Source organism: Manis javanica, chromosome 14 (assembly GCF_040802235.1).
Source record: "Manis javanica isolate MJ-LG chromosome 14, MJ_LKY, whole genome shotgun sequence".
In the NCBI taxonomy this organism is placed as follows: Eukaryota; Metazoa; Chordata; class Mammalia; order Pholidota; family Manidae; genus Manis; species Manis javanica.
The window spans coordinates 22,998,751-23,019,979 of record NC_133169.1 but is presented as its reverse complement, the minus strand read 5'-3'; the positions used below and the strand labels follow the sequence as shown (position 1 = coordinate 23,019,979).

At 33.7% G+C, this 21,229-nt stretch overlaps 1 pseudogene; it reads left to right on the top strand.

Moving 5' to 3' along the window:
• The first annotated feature begins 5,496 nt into the window (after positions 1-5,496).
• On the top strand, positions 5,497-6,356 carry LOC108399580 (metalloendopeptidase OMA1, mitochondrial-like; annotated as a pseudogene).
• Positions 6,357-21,229: the final 14,873 nt, after the last annotated feature.

The following is a 21,229-nucleotide window of genomic DNA, read 5'->3' as shown; positions in this document are numbered from 1 at the left end:
GTTGTTAGGTTTTAGAGTCTGATGGTGGTTCCTCACCAGATCTGAGTCATAGCACCATGCAACTGTCAAAGAGAAACAGAGCTGAGCATTGGTCAAAGGTGGCTGAACAGATTTTATTTGGACCACTGCAGTAGATGAGAGAAACTCCAGTATGAACTGATGTTTAAGTCTTCTAAAACATAGGTGGGAGGCTTATCAACTGTTAGGATGTGCTAAAGAGAAAGTATTGAAGCACATTCTCGATTATCACATTTCAAAAGGATGGTTCCCAGTTCCTTGAGAAAGACATTTCTGGATTATAGACGATATACATCTCAATGGGTAGACAAAGGATTTACATTTGGAGGTTTTCTAAAATAAATGCTCTGAGAAAAGGAAGGTCGGGGGCCTATAGGTTTTGGTTGGAACAAACAATAAATACTTTTGGTCCCATTGAACATTCTTGTTAAGGATGCTGGGATTGTCCAAGGGATATGATCTTGAGCTCAAAAAGACATGCTAAAGTTTATTCTTATGGACTGTGTGTGTGTATGGGGAGGGGTGGAGTTGGGGTTGAGGGGTTGGAAGGAGTCATTTGTGCTGAAAGTTTGTAGTTTTCAGATGTAAGCTTCATGATCAGGGACTCATTGTCTCTGTTTTTCTTTATAGTCAATAGGACTAATTCTTATTCTATTAAGTGAATGAAAGATTAACTGCATTAAGCCAAAGGCCCAAGATCCTTAAAATGTGATAGAGTGAACTGCCAAGAGTAGTCTAATATATAATTGTATTATCTGAAATAAGTTTACTGTTATTATAAAATAATGGTGCTGACATACTTAATTACCCATCTCTACTTTAAATTCTCTTTAAAATTAATTATACACTTTTAAGAGGTAATCTTTACATCCTTGGAATGTGAAGCTTGATGAAAGTATTTTGTTAGTCTGGGCCAGCCAAACAGTAGCCTAGTAACCGTGTGATTCAGGGTGGTGTAATGTTGTTAAGTGGTATCAGATCTCGTGAGGTGCTGGAAACTGAGATCTACCACTTGGACAGTCACTAACGTACCCGTGTAGGGCCTCAATCAGGACTCTGGTTATCAAGGCTCAGGTGAGCTTCCCTGGTGGGCAGGACTCCAGCATGTTGTCAGACAGTGATGCCCTGAAAGTAATGCTGTCCATGACTCCATGGGAGAGGACAGTGGAAGCTCTCCGTTTAACAGTGTTCCTACATCTGTCCTATGTGCTTCTTCCCCTGGCCACTTATGATAGAACAGCTTTCAGTAAGTTTCTGTGAATCCTGCTGTGAATTACCCAACCTGAGAGTAGTTTTGGGAACCCCTGACTTTGAAGTTAATGTCAGTAGTGAGAGTGGTATTATACATTCCCAACTACATAATTGGCAGATTCTTGCATATGTCTATTTAAAAAAAAAAGAAACAACAAAAAACTTACTACAAAATTTCTAAATCTGAAAAGGTATTATGTAAAATATAATAAAAATTGATATGCCATCAATGTTGAAGACTCCAAGAACTTTTCTCCAACCCCATTTCACTCCTGTGCTGATTTTTTTTATAATTCCATTTCACTAGAATTGCTTGCATAGTTAAATAATACATGGTCTTCTGCATGCATTTCAGTTTCACATAAAAGATATTATCCCGTGTTTGTTATTTTGAAATCTGATGTTTGTCCTGAAAAGACTACTTTTGAGAGTTATCTATTTACTGTAAGTAATCTTTCATTTATTTCCCCAAAATCAAGATGGCATCTTCCTCTTTCCTTGCTCTTAACCATGTCATAACCAAGAAATAAATACCAAATGTTTCAAATTCTTTGAATTCAACAACATAAAGACCATTCTGAGTTCAACAAAAGCTGCTGTTTGTTCTTGCAATCACAGTTCTGATATTTAAATAATCTCAGATACTATTAAGGATATCAGGAGCAAAAAAAAAATCGTGATGGTAAAAACATAACAATCATGCTTACTCCTCACAAAGAAAACTCTATGCAAATCCTTATTACCAGAAAAGTAAGTCTTTGTATGAAATTCAGGAGATTTGGTTTCTGCTAATAAAGACATAGATTTTACTGTAGAAATTTATTTTGCACTGGACTAAATCATACATTTAAAACATTATCCTCATACTTCTTAGTTTTAGAATGATACCAATAAATTTTGTCAAGTAACAGAAGTAAAATCAAATGCCACTAATAACTGGGACTATATGTTTTAGAATTGTACGATTGTTCCTTTTGTACTAGTTAGCTTTAACTAGAACTGGAGGTTGAAGTGAAAAGAAGTTTAACCATCTTGTCAAATTATAAAAAGGTGGAATAATTCCTTCTTAACATTAAGTGTTTCTTCTGCAACAGTCAAAACATTGCCCCTACAGGTAACTCGAGGCAACTAATCCTCAAGTTTTCAAGTAGCACGTTAATGATTTAATCTCTATTTCTAAGACTTTTCCTTCATCATTTTGCCTTGCCCATCACTTATATTAACTAAATCTTCAGTTTGGTGAATCCAAAACTTCCATTCATTCTACCACTGGTCACTTTCAGCATGGGCTTAATATTAAAAGAAACAGGTTTCAGTTCCTCTGCTGGTCCTTTCTACTTTTAACTTTGAGTATATCCTGCAGTCACACACACACACACACATATATATATATATAGACACACACACATATATATACATATATAATATACACACACACATATATATACATATATATATATGTATAATGTATATATACACACACATATGTATGTATATGTATGTCTGTGTGTATATATATATGTATTTTTAAAATTAGGATATGTTTTCTTATAGCAAATTTAGTCTTGAAGATAAAAGACATTAAAAGATAAATAATATTGTTTGTTATTAGTGAAGCTACTGCAAGAAAAGGAATCAAATAACAATGTTATTACTAGGAGAGCACCATATGAACTGGTTTATTTGCTCAAGCCTCAAGCTAACCATTCTACTGATATACTCAGTTGCAATTATCACAGTGGAAAAAAACATGATTTGGGCTGAATATTCTTAAGAATGTGTCTGCTTAATGCTTTCTGCCAATCTGTTGAATAAGATTAAATTGGATTCTATTAGAAATAAGAAGGAAAGGGAGGAGAGATTTTTTAAAAAATTGCTTAGTCTCAAGAATAGTTTATTTCCAATATAAAACACTAATAGTGTTCCATATGTGATATATCCTTTAGATTTCATGATAATAAAAGAATAATATTGGGGATAAAAAACACATCTGAATTGAAAAATAAAGCATAATTGTTGCCTCAATTTATCTGTTTTAAATTGAATTTTAATATACGCATTATTACAATTTTATACACTCAATAAAATGTTCAGTTAGTATTCTTAAAAAACTTTGTCAAACTGCTGCCTATGCATGAATTTGATGGTAATAGAACCATTTTAATAATAACCTTAAAAAATCTGAAATGTAAAGGATTAAAATCATACTCTGAAAATATTAGACTTTCTTTTGTTTCCCCCCTTTCATCTCACTTTTGAAAGAAAAAACCATGAAACAAACCTAAGCCACTCTTGGTGGCACATGGAATTAATTGATCTTTAACTGCCCAAACCACATTTAATAATTCAAGTGTCATTTTCAACTTGTGGAGAAGGGAACTAGTTTTCTTTCTAAGATCCTAAGTATTTCTTATTACTAATTTTTTTAGAGCAGTTTTAGGTTTACAACAGCACAGAGGGGAAGGTAGAGAGATTTCCCATAGACCCCCCCTTGCCCCAGACATGCATAGCTACCCCCGTTACTGACGTCACTCACTAGAAAGGTACATTTTCTATCAAGGATGGACCTACATGGGTACATCACGACCACCCACGGTCCACAGCTTACTTTTGGGTTCATTCTTGGTATTCTACATTCTGTAGGTTTGGACAAATGTATGATGTATATCCATTATTTTATTACTACCTTTTTATTTATGTTTGTTGTAACTTAATTTTTTGCTAGTGTGTTGGCTTATAATGTGTCTTCTTGACTTGGTTGAAGTATGTTTCGCTGAAATCTCTTCCTGGTATATTTTTCCATAGCGTGAGTTACATCAAAGATTTCCAAGTGGGCTTCCCTCAGGAAGAAGCAAAGCAGCAGCCATTCTGCGGCTCTTACAACTTAACAAGTGACAGGTAACACTTACTGCTCCGTCATCTTGTGGGTCAGAGGCCATGCCTGCAACTGCTCCAGATTCTCCCAAATTTCCTTCAGTTTCTTACTCCTGTACCCAATGTGTCTTTTGCCACTGATAAAAGGTGCCAGTTTGTTGTTTTATTTGGTTTTGTTTTACAAATACACATATATCAGGGTTAGAGACAACTAGTCTAACACGTTTCAATCTCTCCTAATTTTAGGTTCTAACTCATACTTATGGGTTCCCTACTTTACACCAAATATACATATATACTCTTACCAATGGCCTGTTCAATGGACTTCAAGTTCTAGCATCAGACTCGAAGACATCAGCACTATTTAGACTGTTTTCCAGTTCTCACAGGTGTATAATGGCAGATCTGTTTTAAGAAATGTGTACCTCTGCTTACATCCACACTAGCAGTTTGGTTTCTGTAATTTAACTCAGATAAAACCAGCTTGTTTTTTGTTACATATTTTCTCTAAAGTTGTCAACAAATTTCACTCAAGAATAAAAAATTATTGGCTACTGCATAGGTCAAGTCAGAGGAGTCTCCTTCACTTCCATCTCTGCTAGGGAAATCAAGCAAAGGGAAGATGAGCTTCATCTATGGACCGCAAGCAGCTCCTCGAAACTGTTTTCTTCCAATTTAATTTGCTCACCAACTGGAGAAAATGTAACACACTAGCTGTGACCTCACAGGATTGTCATCAAGCATGAATTAACCACATAGTAAATAAACATCAGAGCCTGGGAGTAAATCAGTGTGATAGGTTGACTTTTCTGCCTGAAAATCTTTACTGCTGTAGGATTTTTAATGTCAAAAAAAAAAAATGGATTCCTTTTGAACACCAGAAGTAACAAAATTTGGATGATTGCTCAAGAATTTACTGCATGAAATGAATGACTCCTTCATGATGCTACTGCTAAAAGAAGTTGCAGTAGCTACTGCTCTTTCAGTAGTGTGTCCTCCGCACTGTTTTCCCATAAGAGACACAGGAGTTTCCACACTTCTTCATGGGTTCAAACTGTTCCAGTTTCTCTTTTGTTGCTTCCTCTTAAACCAGTGCAGAAACTGCCTGCAGTCACTGCAGGCGGGGGCATGAGGAAATGGCGGCAGGCACTTCCTCCTAACAAGAACAAACTATTTAAAGAAAGTGTAAGGAAAAATAAATGAAAGGTATTCCTTTGTTTGAGTAGTTTGGATTGCTCTTTGCAGTGTTTAATTTTACCCACCAGGAAGTGCATCCAATTAAAGGAAGGAGCAAGCTCCTCTTATTGAGAAAGAACATTCAGACTTTTATCAAAACTGAAATTTGAAGCATGGATGAAAGAATTTTAGAATGATATGCTAACTGAGAAAGATACCTGATTCTTAAGGAAGTGGTTTATCATTTAATTGAAGGCAATAAAGATATTCCTGGGATCTCTGAGATCAGTTTGTTTATTCATGTGGTTGATTCCCCAGATGAAAATGCTTTTGTGCTTCCAAATGCACAAGTGTTTATTTTCACAGAGCTTTTAAATAGTGTGACTGATATTCATCAACTTGCCGTCCTTCTGAGCCATGAAGTAATGCATGCGGTACTTGGGCATGCTGCAGAAGAGACTAGCTTGGGTCATTAATTGGATTTCCTATGTCTGGTTTTTCTCACAATGATTTGGGCCATTTGTCCTTGAGATAGCTTGGCACTTTTGGGCCAGCTGATATGATCTAAATTGCAGGAGTGTATGTTTGCTAGACCACACAGTAGAACACTGGAGGCTGAAGCTGATGAAATTGGGCTATAGCTTGCGACAAAGGCTTGTATGGAAGTCAGAGACAGTTCAGCGTTTTGGCAGCATATGAAATTTGTAGATAGCCTCCTAGGTCATCCAAAGTTGCCAGAATGGTTAACCATCCATCCTTCTCGTGGAAATTGAGCTGAGCACTTGTATAGAGTCAGACCTCAGGCTCTTAAAACTAGAGACATTTGTAACTGCCCACCGCTTTCTGGACCAGACTCTTGATTATTATTCAAACTCAATATGAAGCATTTTCTTGATGAATCAGAGATAGAACATCTAAATATCACTCTTAAAAAACAGAAAATGGTTGCTCTTTCCATTCAAAAACCGAAGTAAATATTATTAACATGTACAGTAGAGAAAGTAACTGGCAGTTTAATTAAAATTCATGAATCATAAGATATATAAAGAATGCAGCAGTCATTTTTTATGTTACTTTTAAAAAAATGATGTTTGAAATGAAAACATGGATATCCAGGGTCAAATCACATATGTTATAGGTATTATTTAAATTCTACTAGGTATTTATTTTTCATGAACTATTGGTGTATTTTAATCTATTTTAAAATATCTCCAATGAGGAAAATGTCAAAATAAATTTATATTATACGTTTTCAAAAAGAGAATAAAAAATCATGTACTAAAATATTTGACAAGACTGGCATACATGGAATTTATAAGAACCATCACCACCAATAATAATATGCAAAACAAAAACTAATACTAATTATATTCTTATAATGTGCCAAACACTATTGGGATCATCTCTTTGAACCATTGTAACTTAGGATTTGTAGTAGTTACTATTATTATTTCCATTCTGGAGGTATGATCGTGCAATTAATTGACTTTCTGAGTCCAGATTAGAATTTTAGAGTCTGAACTTTTGTCTACAATATAATGCTTCTCACTCTAACACTAACCTTAGCTTTAAAGATTTTAACCATTTCTCACCTTGAAATATTGAAAAAGTATGTAAAATTTAGGATTTAGTTTTATAGTTCAGTTAATAATAACTAAGTATATATTACATAGTTACATATATACTAAGTATATATTACATAATACCAACAAATTCATATCAAAATATAAAAATAATATGTCACAACATGTTTATATATATGCATATAAAATGTTAGCATATAGCAGTTAATGTAATCACATCTATTATTCTCTCTATCAATGTAACTGATCTCATGATATGAGACTTAGTCAATTATTCATGATAAGTAGCCAAAAATATTAAAGTCACCACCATAGAGCTGTTTTAAATGATACATAAAGGAATATGATGTTTGATATTTCATATTGGAGAAGTATGGTTAGATCATATCACCTGAAACTTGGTAGCTTTGAAATTGTGAGATACGTTAGAGCAGGGATTATATTTTATGCTATAATCCCATTTCTCTTATATGCTAGTGCTTGACTCATACAAATCAAGTCAGTTTTCAGTTTCAGTTCTCTTCTGCAAAAGTATACAACCTATTAAATAAGATTATTTCAATAATAATTGAAATGCATATGAAAGTATTTTGTTAATTTAATTATATCTCTTCTAATTGCAAAATGGATTTGAGATGAAGTTCTTTAGAACTTGTAAAATAGGATGCAAATATAAGTATTTTACTTAGAGTGCTACTTTTCTATTCACCATTTGATTAAAAACAGTAAGAGGTCAGTCAAATATCTGATTAGGGGGAATAAAATAAGTTATTCTGTGATGATACAAAGTGGATACAACTGATAAAAGGCTTATGTTTTACTTGTATTGATTGTAGTCTGGAAGAAAATAACTTTAAAAGAAAACAGGAAAGAGTAAATTTAATAACTAATGCCTAGGTCTAAAATTGTTTTCTAGATATTTTAATATAGCATGTTTATTTAATTAATACACAGCAAATTTCCCAGATGGTTGGCAAAGCCTCCTATTTGTGACTCAAATTTGGAGCTGGAAAATTCCACATTTATGTGTGTATATACATGTGTGCAAGTTTATGTGTGTGCATGCCCCAGCATTTCTCATCTGGGAATCAGCTCCTGGGGACTGATCTTTGATCCTTGCATGTGGCACCCTCCAAATCATGGGCCTGTCAAATTCTTCCAATGTTTCAATTTTCTCTAACCCCTGCCACTAGCCAGAGAAAACTTCTACTTTTTCTGTGTTCATGTGATGAGACTGAGCCCACTCATATTATCTCCCTTTTGCTAAAAATAATATAACCATGGGAATGATATCTCATCATTTATAGATTCCACCCACACTCAAAAGGGAGGACAAGGGTCATTGGCAGCCATTCTTACAATTTTGTCTGCTACAGAAATAATTTTTGTATTACCAGATACTCCCATGAAAAGAAGTCTTTATGAAAGTTTTATGAAACCCTGTGTTGAAGGAAAATGAATAGTTTATTAGGCTTAAGATTTATTCTAAAATTCACCAACTTAATTTTTACTTGAAATTGGCTTTTTACTTTTCTTCAAACAAGATAGAACCATATTTCCAGAAATTTCCATAATATTTAATTTCTGCAAGTCTTATCATTCTCCTCTAGGAAAACTATGCAATTCTCATATGTTTGTATGAAGTTCTCTTTGGGCTCTTGAAAATGCTTTGTGGCAGACTATAGTTATAATAAATGGTGGGACTTAATGGGTTTTCAGTACAGGTAATAATAATAATAATAATAATAATAATAATAATAATAATAATAATAATAATAAATAATCTTAGCAAAGCACAACTTGAAAGACTCCATTATTTAAATATACTAGTTTCCATGCTTCATTTCTTCATCTGGACCTTCTTATCTTTTCCTCTTTGACTTAAGTGGAGTAAAAAGCTCCCCACTTAACACAAAATTCTGCCTCTCAAGAACCATTTACACTTACTGCTGTTTTGATGTAAGATTCCCTCTGCACACAGGTTAAACATCCAGTAATTGTTTGAATGTGTTATTGATTATTCTAACATGGAATGAAGAGAACACCAAAACCATCTCCTTAACAACATCAACGTATACAGGCATTATATTAATGGGCCACCAGAGTTTGGTATGACCATGTTGCTCTGATCTTTTTCTACTTTCCCTTCCAATTAGCATAAAATCCTTCATATGTTTTTCCTTTTCTTATACTCCAATTTACTCTTTCACTCAAGTGTAGGAATTGAAATACCTACAATTCACCAAGCACTTTTTGAAGAACTGGAAGTAACTACAGGGGACAAGCAATGCACCTGCTTTGTTGAAACTTAAGTGTCTGTGTCCCAGGAAAGTTTTCTTTCATATGAGTTCCTGAATATATCAAGATATGTCCAGAAATAAGCACTTATACTCTTTTCCAAATTACATATTTGCCATATATAGTTTTTCTAAAAAACAGGTATTTCAATTTTGATAGCAGTAGGGAACGACTGATACAATTGGCTGAGTGATTTTCCCTTGATCCCCTGATCCGTTGACATTCCATAATTGGCAAGAGGGCACACCACTGGAGAGAGTGTCAGGGATTCTAGGAGCTTTGTCATACATAGAAGACTAAAGTTGTGTCCTTAAGTTTGAGCTCTGGATCAATACTTTCTTGGATATGTTTCCCAGGGGAAGTAAAGTAATAAGGTTGAACTTTATTTTCATTTACTGTTTTTTGTAGCATTTTGCAAACTTGAAATTATTTACTCATAACAATAGTATATAAGTTGTCCTTTTGTTCTTTGTAGCATTTTGCAAACTTGAAACTATTTACTTATAATTATTTCTTTATTGCCACTCTTTCAACCTAGACCTGATTAGACCATTAAACTCCTGGTGTCAGAGACAAGTCTGTTTTGTTTATCAATGAATATTCCAGACATAGCACATTACCAGGTGAAAGATAAGTGTTTAATAAATGTGTTGTCTGACAAACTGATTAATTGAGAAAATGCTTACTCCAGAACAGTGTGGTAAGACTCAATATAATGCTTTTGAAAGCATTTGATAAAACATGGTTTAATTTTGTGACTCATATAGGATAAAACTTTGTAAATAATAAGTTGTTTAGGGTAACATTCAGTCCCATAAGTAGATGGTGTGAAGACGAAATCTCAACAAATTATTCTTTTCCTTGATTAGTGAATGCCTTTTCAGACCATATTTTTAATACCTAAGAAGATGTACCATTTTGTTGATAATCTATTCATGAAGAGCCTATAATTAAAGAAGTTGGAGAGGCTTATACTTGGAGAAGGCCGCTCTCATTTTTTTCTCTGCACATTTTTCCCAAATTAATCCATTCCGAACTGAAAGAGTTTGTCACATCGATATTCACTATGGAATGTTCATTTTCAAGGCCTTTGGTAAAGTTTGTTTTGAAGGCTGGCATTAGCTCAGATTTTGGCATCTTGACTATTTTAATTTGTCTGTGCTCCTTCAAAATTGTTCAGCAGATCTTGATGAGAGGTCAAAATTGTTAACCTCAACTGCCTACTTCAAACAAGGACACTTTATCCTTTTACTTGCTTTTGATAGAATTTTCTGCAAACTTAGACTCAAATTTCTATTATATCATCTATAGAACCTCCTGATGATAATTACTATTCAGCTGCAAATTAAAGGATGGTTTTGATCAAAGTAATTATAATTTGGATCACAGCCCAATGATAAAACAGTTCAAAGGATAATTTCTTACTAAGTATGTGGCAGAGGTTTACAAAGTTGATTAAGAAATTGTCAGAATCTGTTTTCCAACCATGAACAAAACTATTGCAATTATGATTACTGATATTATGTGCCTTAATACAAGTCTCTAATATACTTTATAAATGGTGTATCAAATATAAGATAAATAAATAGGTTTTTATGTTAAGGGAATGTAACAATTTTGCCTGTCTAGATATTACAAAAGGCATTGTCACAAGATATTTGCCATAATATGATTTATTTTAGAATTTGTGCAGCTTTAAAAAAATTCTCTATTCTCTAAGATTCCATAGCAGCTTGGTTTTGCACCCTTAAAGTCCTTTCATCACATTTCAGTGCCACCTAGACACTTGTAAAGTTGAACTATTCCATTATTGAAAGCATTACATTGATCATAAATCAATTGCATTCCTGCTGTCAAACATCATTCTTAATCCAGTGCTCCGCTCTTTCACTGGCAAAAATCATTTTGTATAATCAGCTTTATGTTCTGCTGAACAGGGAGCTACTTGTTTGTGTTTCAGGCAACTGCCTATTGGATTGATATTTAAACACAGTGCAATGAATGGAAAACTTGTGTTTTGTGGTAATGCCTTTGATTGTGGTTCACCATTGTGTCATAAATCCATAATTCTAATTCTGTTCTACTCAAGAGTCAGTTAACAAATAAATTTCAAAAGAATACTGACTTGTCAGCAAAAATGAATGGGATATTATTTTAATAAAATGAAATGATGAAAGATTATATCACTAATTAAGTTGTTTGTTAGCATATGTCATTTACACATTTGTATTTGCTAATATTTTGCTCTTTCTCTGAGGTATTCAGTTTCATTCCTCTAACCCTAATCTATAAGAAAATTCTATTAATTTTGAGTCAAAATCTTCAATGCTCTCCCATCACTGTATATTTAAGAAGAAAAATATGGTATTTGCACAGAGTATTAATATAAAGTCAAGTCCAAAGCTTTCACATAGAATATTTCCTAATGATACTAGTACTATTACTAATAATAGCAATTTAGTACCTTTTATCATAAACATTCCTCCTAGGTAATGACCTTATGTAATGGAAGGAAATCATGTAATGAATGTGTACAATGACTGATCATCAGAGAAAGGCATCTTAATAAAAAACCTGTTAAACTGCAGGATATTGCCTCTCACGGGAAGTTACACCAGCCTTACGCTTAAGTCATGTTGAAGTAGACCCGAGACAAGGAGAACTGGAACCTGCACCAGCGGGCACACTTCTGCTTTAGCAAGGAAAGAAACCAGGTATTATGAACACTCTTCCTTCCTTCTACTATGAATGCCTTTAACTTGCATGTAAGAGAGGCCCTTCCTATATATTGGTGGGTTTGCTAGGACAAACACATGGGCCTTTTATCTCTCCTTTGGAAATATCAACAATTTATGAAAATTTACACAGCAATGGTAATGGTTAAATAAGTTAACATATGATTATTTCCTCTGGTATGTAATTTTTCAATGAAATAAAAGGAAATTTAAAATTTTTGTTAAAGACACCACACACAGGTATATACATGGCACACATACTATTTTGTTAATTCATTAGTGATAAAAAGAAAAGTAATTCACTATTCCACTTAATACAAAAGAAAGACTGGTATCCTAGTAGGAAAGACATATTTGGACTCTTATAGCTACAGTTTGGAGACAAAATTTGTAGGAAGAACAAAACTGAAACCAAAACATAAAAAGCTTTATATTTTTGAGTGTGTGAAAAATTAAGGAAAACTAATAGCACTTAAACACTCCTATCCTTCAGATCTTAATATAATGAGAGTTTAGAAATTTGTCATCTGTTGGGTGAAGACGTGTATAGAACAAGGAAGCCACAAAGGACACAAACACTGTTCAATGAGTATAAAATGTCAGTTATATAAGTAAGTTCTAGAATCTACTGTGCAACCCTGAGCCTGTGGTTGACAATTCTGTACTATACACTTAAAAATTTGCTGAGACTGTATCTCTTCTTAAATATTCTTACCACAATAAAGTAAAGAAAGAAAGGCAGGGCAGGGCAGGGGAGCGCTGGTACAGACGTCCTGGCGTTCTGCCAAGTACTTCAGAGCAGAGTGGGGCACTGTGTTCCCGTGGACAGATGCCAACTGCTCCCAACACCCATGCCCACCCTTTATTTGGGGCTGGTTGAGAATAGTCATGTACAGGTTGCTTGGGCATTAATGAGTCGGACCTAAAGTAGCCACAGTTTATAGCCATTGTGGGGAAACTATCTGTAGGACTTGGCCGACACCAGGGGCCTCTTAGAAGGTGCTATTTCTAGGTGAAGAAAGCCATCTGTGCCCTGGCGTTTGGATACAGCCCTTTCCTTGAGATGTAGAGAAATCAGGCATGACTTCTAGACATAGATAACCTGGTTTAAATCTCAACTCTGTCACTAAAAGCCTGTGTAATTTGGGGCATGTTGCTTAATCTACCTGCACCTCTATTTCCTCAACTATGAAACAGGATAAATCTATAAACAAGTGATGAGAATTAAATGAATTAAAATAGAAGAAACACTAAAACCGTGCATAACACAGAGAATTATTGTTTAAGTGCTAGCTGTTATTTTCATGTCACTTTCTACATAGCCACTCTAGAAAAGAGGGCGGATAGACTTGTTGGATGACGGCAGGGCAGTGATGAGGTCCTTGTGTCCTTACAGAATGGTTCTTTCTCTTGTCAGTGGCTGGAGGTTATATGCTAAGTTGGCATTGTGTCTGATTTTTTATTAAAATTATTATTTGATCATTGTAACACCTTTTACTAGTCACAGAATCTGAGATAAGAAAAAATAAACCCTTGATTTTTTTAAAGTTGTAAATATTTACTTAGTATTTATTTTAATTGAAAGAGGTCAAACACTAGAACAAATCTCAGTGTAAAAATAACAACATTTAACGGTATTAATGAGACATTACACATTTTAGTTTAAAGATTTAGCTATAGTTCCATAACATATTAATTTCAGCTCATGATTCACTGTTTCCAGAAAAAGTTATTAATTGTATGATACAATATGACATTTTGAATTGATATTATACAAAATGTGATCCTATTTTTATTATCAAAGATTGATGTCATTAATATTAAGCAATTTCTATTCCATTTGTTACTATAATATCTATAAGACTATTTAAGACTGACATGACATATAACATTGCTTGTGACTAACCATAATTTTGAAAAATACATTGTAGGTGATAATATTCATATGATGGTGTACAAATGATAAACAAAATAATGTTCTATTTCAGTAGGTGAACTCTAAAAGCAGACTGATCTTAAATGACATTTTGAATCTCACATGGAGCTCATTGTTTGGACTGACTCAAAGACCTGGCTAAAATTTTAGTTTAAGAGAGGCATGAATCTGTTCTATGTTTTGGGAGTGAATTAGAGGTTAAAATTATTTCAAGCTCAAAACATTTCAAGAACTTTTCAAATGCTTACCTAAAGCTTTGGTTTAAGCCTGGCAAACTACAATCTACTCTGAGAGAAGAAGTTAAGAATAACTAACAGGAAAGTTGGAAAACATTCTAGATCAAGGGCTAAAAAAAAAGAAAAGAAAAAGTTGCTAACTTTCAGAACATCTAGATGATACAGAATTCACCAGAGGCAGAGAGATACTATATCATAAGAGGATTGTCGTCTACCATTTCCCACTGAAAATGTGAAACTTGTATTAGACTCAAATGCCAGAAGTTGAGAGAAAAGCCAGAACCGTAATATACTTAGTCTATTTCAATGAAGAATACAGGAAGTCACTTCTATCATTACTCTTTGCATGTTATTATTTTATTTTGTTTTTGTACTGCATTACTTTCCTTAACCCAGACAGAAACCAAGTTCACTTCTGGAAATTTTCAAGCTCCCCTAGGTTCCCTGTAAGGCTGGATTATAACCTGACAGGCAATCTCTAAACTGCAATAGTATCACCTATGGTACAGTGGGTCCTGGCTTGCTGATATTGTGCCTCAGGTAGTAGTGAGTGATAATGGTAACAGGCAGTAGTTTGAACCCTGAAATACTTGTAAAATACAGGACATAATGGTTATTGTTTTATGAAACTACAGATAATGAATGAGCTCCCCTATAGTTAAATGATTATAGCACTTGAATGTGAGCCCATGAAAGATATTGAATACATCTTGGATCTAGGCCAGTAGAAGTTAATATAATAAGAAAGATTTACAGAGTAAAAGAAACATCTGTCTATTCTGCATCCATTCTTCAACAATATTTTTTAAACATCTACTGGGAGAATGTGCTATGTTCTTTGAGGCACATAGAGATAAATCAGATGAACATTCTGTTATCTTGGAGCTCACTGGATATAGGCAAGTGAAGTATAATATATAATCAAAGACAAAATTAAAGTATAAGAGAAAACATTGATATAGATCATGTGCATGTGCAAAGAATAGATTAAAAGACTAAGGCAGTTCAGCGGAAAGAGGCATTACTTTCAGAAGTGAAACAAGAAATAACTTATGGAGCACATGAAATTTGCGGTGGGTTCTCAAGAATATGTAGGGTTTGAATATGAGGAAAAAGAATAATAAGAATTTGAGGACAAAGATGGACAAAGCCTAAAGATGAATAAGACTAGGTTAAAGATGGTGAACATGGCATCCTTGGAAGCACCACAGCATTGTACTGTGTGAAATAAGTTTGAAAAGGCAAAGTGAAGGCAAATATTCAGTATCTAGTTTTTAACATATAACACAATGATTAAGCATAAGTCTTGAAAGTGAGAAAGACCTTGTTTAATTTCTGGCTCTTGCATTTACTGCTGTTAACAAAGTTTGTAGTCAAATTGCTTCTAAGACTCAGTTTCCTCATCTGTAAAATACAAGTAAAAGTATCTACTTCATGATTTTGACATTAGGAAATGAAAATATGCAGGACATGTGCTAAGCATATGGTAAATGATTAATACATATATAGATAAGTATTTTAATAATGCAATAAGGAGTTGTTAAATAAGTAATGGTGAGATCAAAGCTGTGCTTCTGAATGAATAGGCCAATTTTTGAATAAATCATTTAGATAATGAGAAATTGAATGCTGAGAGAAGAAACTGGAGGTAGAGAGTTCAGCAGTAAGGTTATTGCTTGTTTCTAGGCAATGACCAGAGCTAGAACAGTGGTGTGAGAAATAAATTGTAAGGGGCATGTGCAAAATATTTAATACATCATTAGCTACCTCATGGATAGGATTTAGCAAATGACATTAGATTCACGATCACTGGGGGCAAAGGATGGTAACATTTTATGTTTAGTGATTTCTGAATAATTTTTCATGAAAAAAAATACTAAAAGGATAACTTCTCTATTTAAGGATGTGTTAAGTCATGTCCCTTTCAATACTGTTTAGATTTAGCCATTAAACATTTACCTTTCTTTGGGATTACCTAAAAGGAAAATTAAAAGATCACCAATACATAAAGTAATATGATATATGAGTCACTAAAATACAATGAGAATAGGGACTTTGAAATTTTCCCCAAATTTAGCCTGCAGGAAACTCTGAGTCATGGTTCCCTCCAGGTTAACTGACTAGATTCATTAGTTAGTTTATCCAAATAACTGAACGTTTTTGTGAAAGATGGTGCTTGGAAGGCAGCATGGTATAGTCAGAACTAGAATAACCATGAAACTAGTGTAGCTTATGCTTAAGGGTTTCTCATACTAGCCTTGTCCAAGTCTTGCTAAATATTGTGTGTTTGTAATTTTGAACTATTTTTCTTAATATTCCATAATATTCAGGAACCTTCAAGACTTGGATTCATCCATGGGAATAATCTGTGAGTTCTTAACTTTTATTCATTTTCTAGGTTTCAAATGACTCAAAAATCTTTTAAAGTTATAAATAACCCTTTGTGTCCCTGAGCATTTGTCTGTTGAGGAGTTTTGTAGATTGTCTCAGGTTTTCTAAGAGGTCTGAAAACAACACCAATATTAAGAATTTTGAAAACATTATCTGACAGTTGTTATCAGGACAGAGGTGGGCATGAGAAGGAATGGGACAAAGACATTAGAACAGGATATATTTAAAAGGTCCCCAGGTAACTCTAGTGTGCATGCAGATTTGAAACCCATTGATGAAACCATTCTTGAACTGTTTTGGAATGGTTAAAAGGAAGGAGTCAAAATTTTGCAATCAGAAAATCTAATTTTGAATCCTGTGACTGCTTGGGCAAGATATTTAACCCCCTGACCTTTAGTTTCTACATTAATAAAGTTAATACATTAATAATATAAACCATGTTATCTAGGGTAGGTAAAAATGGTAAGTGAGGAGGAACAACTGGGAGAGAAAAATGGTGCAGTCAGGAGGAGGAAGCTATGGTGCATGAAGTATTATTGGAGTCAAGGTTTCAGGTGATGTGAATGAGGAAGTGAATTTGAAGAAAGAAAGTAAATGATTAGAGATGGTAATTAGAAAAAGGGATGTCTGAAGCAGAGATTGCTGAGTGGGTGCAGCCATTGGTGATACCAAGATCTAGGGCGCTGACCACAGATGAAGATGACTGAGTTTACACACAGGAGATTTGTGGAGAGTGAAGAGCAATTAAACTAATCTGTCAGGAATTGAAAGATTTTCCAACTGGTTGTTTAAATTGATGAAAAACTGTCAATGAAGGAAGAAGGGTGACCCCAGATTATATACAAGGAGAGGTAATCACATTTATTTTTTCCAAGCCAAGAATATTCTTTGTCATTCCCATTTTTAGAAGTGTAATAATAACCTATAAATGAAATGTTACTTTAAAATGTCATAGTAAGAAACATAAAAAATTAAAGTGCATCATCATGTGAAAGAAATAAGTTAATGACTTATATTGTTTCATTATTTCACTTTCTCCATCTCCCCAGGCATGGAGTGAATGATTAAGCTGTTACATTAACCTTACTATAATCAGTAAGGCTAAGTTTTAAAGTAATATTATTGAATAAAGTAGAAATGTTAAGGGGATTCATTATCAATTGGTATAGCTGTCAGATTCTATGTGACACTTTTTCGAGCTCTGTTGAGACTAAAATTCAGCATACTACTGGAATTGCCTCTGACTGCTTAGTTAGTAAAAAAAAAAAAAAAGAACTCTTGTATAGTCAGGATTTTGTACACTGTAGATAGAAGACCTTGTTTGTCACTCCATTTCTTAGGCCTCTTAATAATGTTTTACTGCTTGGAATTTTAAAAAAAAAGAAAAAAATTAAACTAGAATTCTCTCAGGTTGCCAAAGCTTTTGGCTGACACAGCCGGTTCTTGAGGTCTTTTCTAAGAAAGCCTATTGCAAAAATGGTTGTTCATCTACCTAACAGTCAACACCCTTGCCTTCCTCCAGCCAACTCCCACTTAGGCAGCTAATATAAGGTGTGCAGTTTTCTGAGCTCCCTTTTTCTTAAACTGTCTTGAACTTCAAGAATTTGGAAATCATTTCCTTCGTCTAGCAATACTTTTCATAGCCCTGCTACCACCCCACTCTGAGCCAAGGAAAGATTTAAAGAAATAAAAATACCTGTTGGCTTTTATACTGTTTAAATTCTCTAGGAGCCACATATCAAATTTTTACTGCTGTGCTATTTAGGACATTTTAATTCTTTAACTGTCCAACTCTGCCTGACATACTTACTTACCTTAGCCAAGAAACTGACCTACTGGGAAAACAATTGTGTATTGAACTCTGTCCCATTTGACAAGTAATAAATGAGATCTTTAAAAAGGAATGACCAATGTTTTCTTGCTAAACATTGTGCAAACAAATAAAGGTTTAAATGCTCTAAGTTTCCAATTTTTTAGGTAAGTGAAAATACAGAATTCTTTCTTATAAAACTTGCACAATTTCTGAAAACATAACATAGTACATTGGATCATTTTTGCCTAACTACCCATTGCTAATTATGTATTTGTGTACACATTTTTGTATGAAAACTATCATTTTCATGAAGAGCCTTACATAAAATGTATTTTTATTTGTACATAATATAAATTATATATTACCTTGACTTATTTGATCTCAAAAATACTAGTCAAAATATTACTATTTCTGCTTGTATAGACATGGAAATTGAAATTCAGGGAGATTAAATGATTGATTAGATTGCACGCACCTCTGGGGTTGAAATCACATTATTCATCTATTTAACCATTTGCTATTTATACTTTCACATCATGCTGAAAATTCTATCAACATCTCTACAGAGATTCTTCAAATATATAATGTTTATATATTCCTGAAATTTGTATTAACTGGTTAAGGAAATCAGACTTAAATGTATAGATATTGCTGTTTATTTAAATGCATTCTGACATGAAGTTTGGCAAATTAAAAAAAACTTTTAAGTGTGACTCACTTATTCTGAACAATGATGATAAAATTAAAAGCATCACACATGAAAAGTAGTTTTACCAGTGTCGTAAACATGTTTTTCCTTTATCCTATTTTTAAACAAAACTGATATTATTATATACATATTACACTGTGATTGGAGTTATCTGTGGCATGAAAGAGAATTACATTATACATTTTTATAGTCCTTGTTTCTTAGAGAAGAGTATTTCTAAACCACTCTTTTAACATCATGACTTTATTTACTCTGCCTCTAGACATTTAAATAATGTCTTGTTTCAAATATTTATTAATTCTTTAGAAGCCATTTATTTTTGAAATATCAGAGAGTTTAGGAATTGAGGATGGAGAAATTTTTTTTTAAGTAGGGAGAAGCTACTTTATATAGTGTCAAGGAAGGCCTCTTTATAGCTAATATTTAGTAGATATTTAAGTGAAGAAAGAGAATACATGTAATAATCTAAGGGTGGAGTGTTTTATGCAGAAAAAAATAGTAAGTAGAAAGGCCTTGAGGTGGGACAATGTGTGGGTATTCAGTGCTTAACCAGGAGGTTACTAGAGCTTTTGGGGCTTGATTAAGGGTGAGGATAGCTAGAGAACGAAACTTCTAAAGGGTATTCAGGAATACGAATATGTAATTCATGTTCAAGTTTAATAAAGACTTTGAATTTTATTCTAAGTGTGATTAGATGCCATTGGGAAGAACAAGGAAGTAAAATAACCTAATATTAATTTTTATGCTGTATGAAGTGACTATACAGGAAGTATAGTCAAGGGATCCACTTCAGAGGTTGCGGCATTGTTCAGCAAACAGATGAAGTAGCTTTGACTAAGATGGTAGCATTGGGGTTTGTAAGAAGTGGATTAGTTTAGATATATTTTAAGTCTAAGTGATAACAGAATTGGCTAATGGACTAGATACAGGATGTGAAAAATCAGACAAAGAAAAAAAAATGTCCTTTAGGTTTTACACCTGAGCAATTAAGTGAATTAATGTTGCTGCTCATTGAGATGGATAGGATCAAGCCATTCTTGAACTATGTTGGAATGGTTAAAAGGAAGAGCCAAAATTTTGCAATCAGAAAAATCTAATTTTGAATCCTGTGCCTGCTTGGGCAAGATATTTAAGTAAGGAGTTAGTTTGCTTGCGGCATGGCTGTGGAAATCAAGAGTTGGATTTTGGGGATACTGTGTTTAAAATACATATGAAGACCCAAGTGGACATGCAAAAGTGACAGTGGACTTATGAATCTGAAATTTCAGTGGCAGATCTGAACGTTTAGAGGTCAAAGAACTCAAAGAGAAAACATAATGGTAGAAAAGCAGAAAGCAGTGAGACAGGCAGAAAATAGGTGGTTTCCTAAATGGCAAGTGAAGAAAATTGTTCAAGATATAAGAAGAAATCAATTGTTTCAAATGCTGCTGAGATTTCAGGAAATGATCATTGAAAATTAACCTTTGAATCTGGCAATATCAAGAGAGTGATGACTTAAAGAGTAGTTTATTTTAAGTAATGTAAAAAAAAGTAAGAAAAGTTGAAATGTGATGGGTTTAAGAGAGACAGGACATCAGGAACTGTAGACTGTAAATATAAGTAACTTTTAGAGGAGTTTTGCTGTAAAGGGAAGATGAGAAATGAGGTAGAATTGGAGAGGAAAATGGAAACATTTTTTTGCTTTATTGGTGCTGATGCTGTTATTATTTCAGATAGAAATTTCAATACATGAGTAGGCTGTAGGGAATTTTCAACTAGAAAGTAAAACAAACAGAAAGAAAAAAAATTGAGGATGCAAGAGATAAACAGATTAATTGTAATACCAATTCCTTGAAGAAACAGGTATAAAAAAAGATTCTCTTGAGTGTCCTAGTTTTCTTAGACAGTAGCAGAGACTTTACATTAATTTTTAGATGAGAGTAGGCAGAGTACAAATGTAGAGAGGTTTTAGATTTAGAATGGGATCATTAAGAAATTCTCTTCTAATTGCTTCTTATTTCTCAGTCAAATGAACCAGTTGATCAGCTGAAAAAGAGAAGACAGGATAATGTATCAGGGAAGAGAGAAGGTATAAAGGAATATGCACTTAAAATAGAATATAAATCCTTGCTAAAGTCCTTCTGAATTGATTTTACATTCCTAAAATCAGGTTAGTATTTGATCTACTCTCAGCTCATCTCTCTAACTTCATCTGCATCCATTCTCTGCT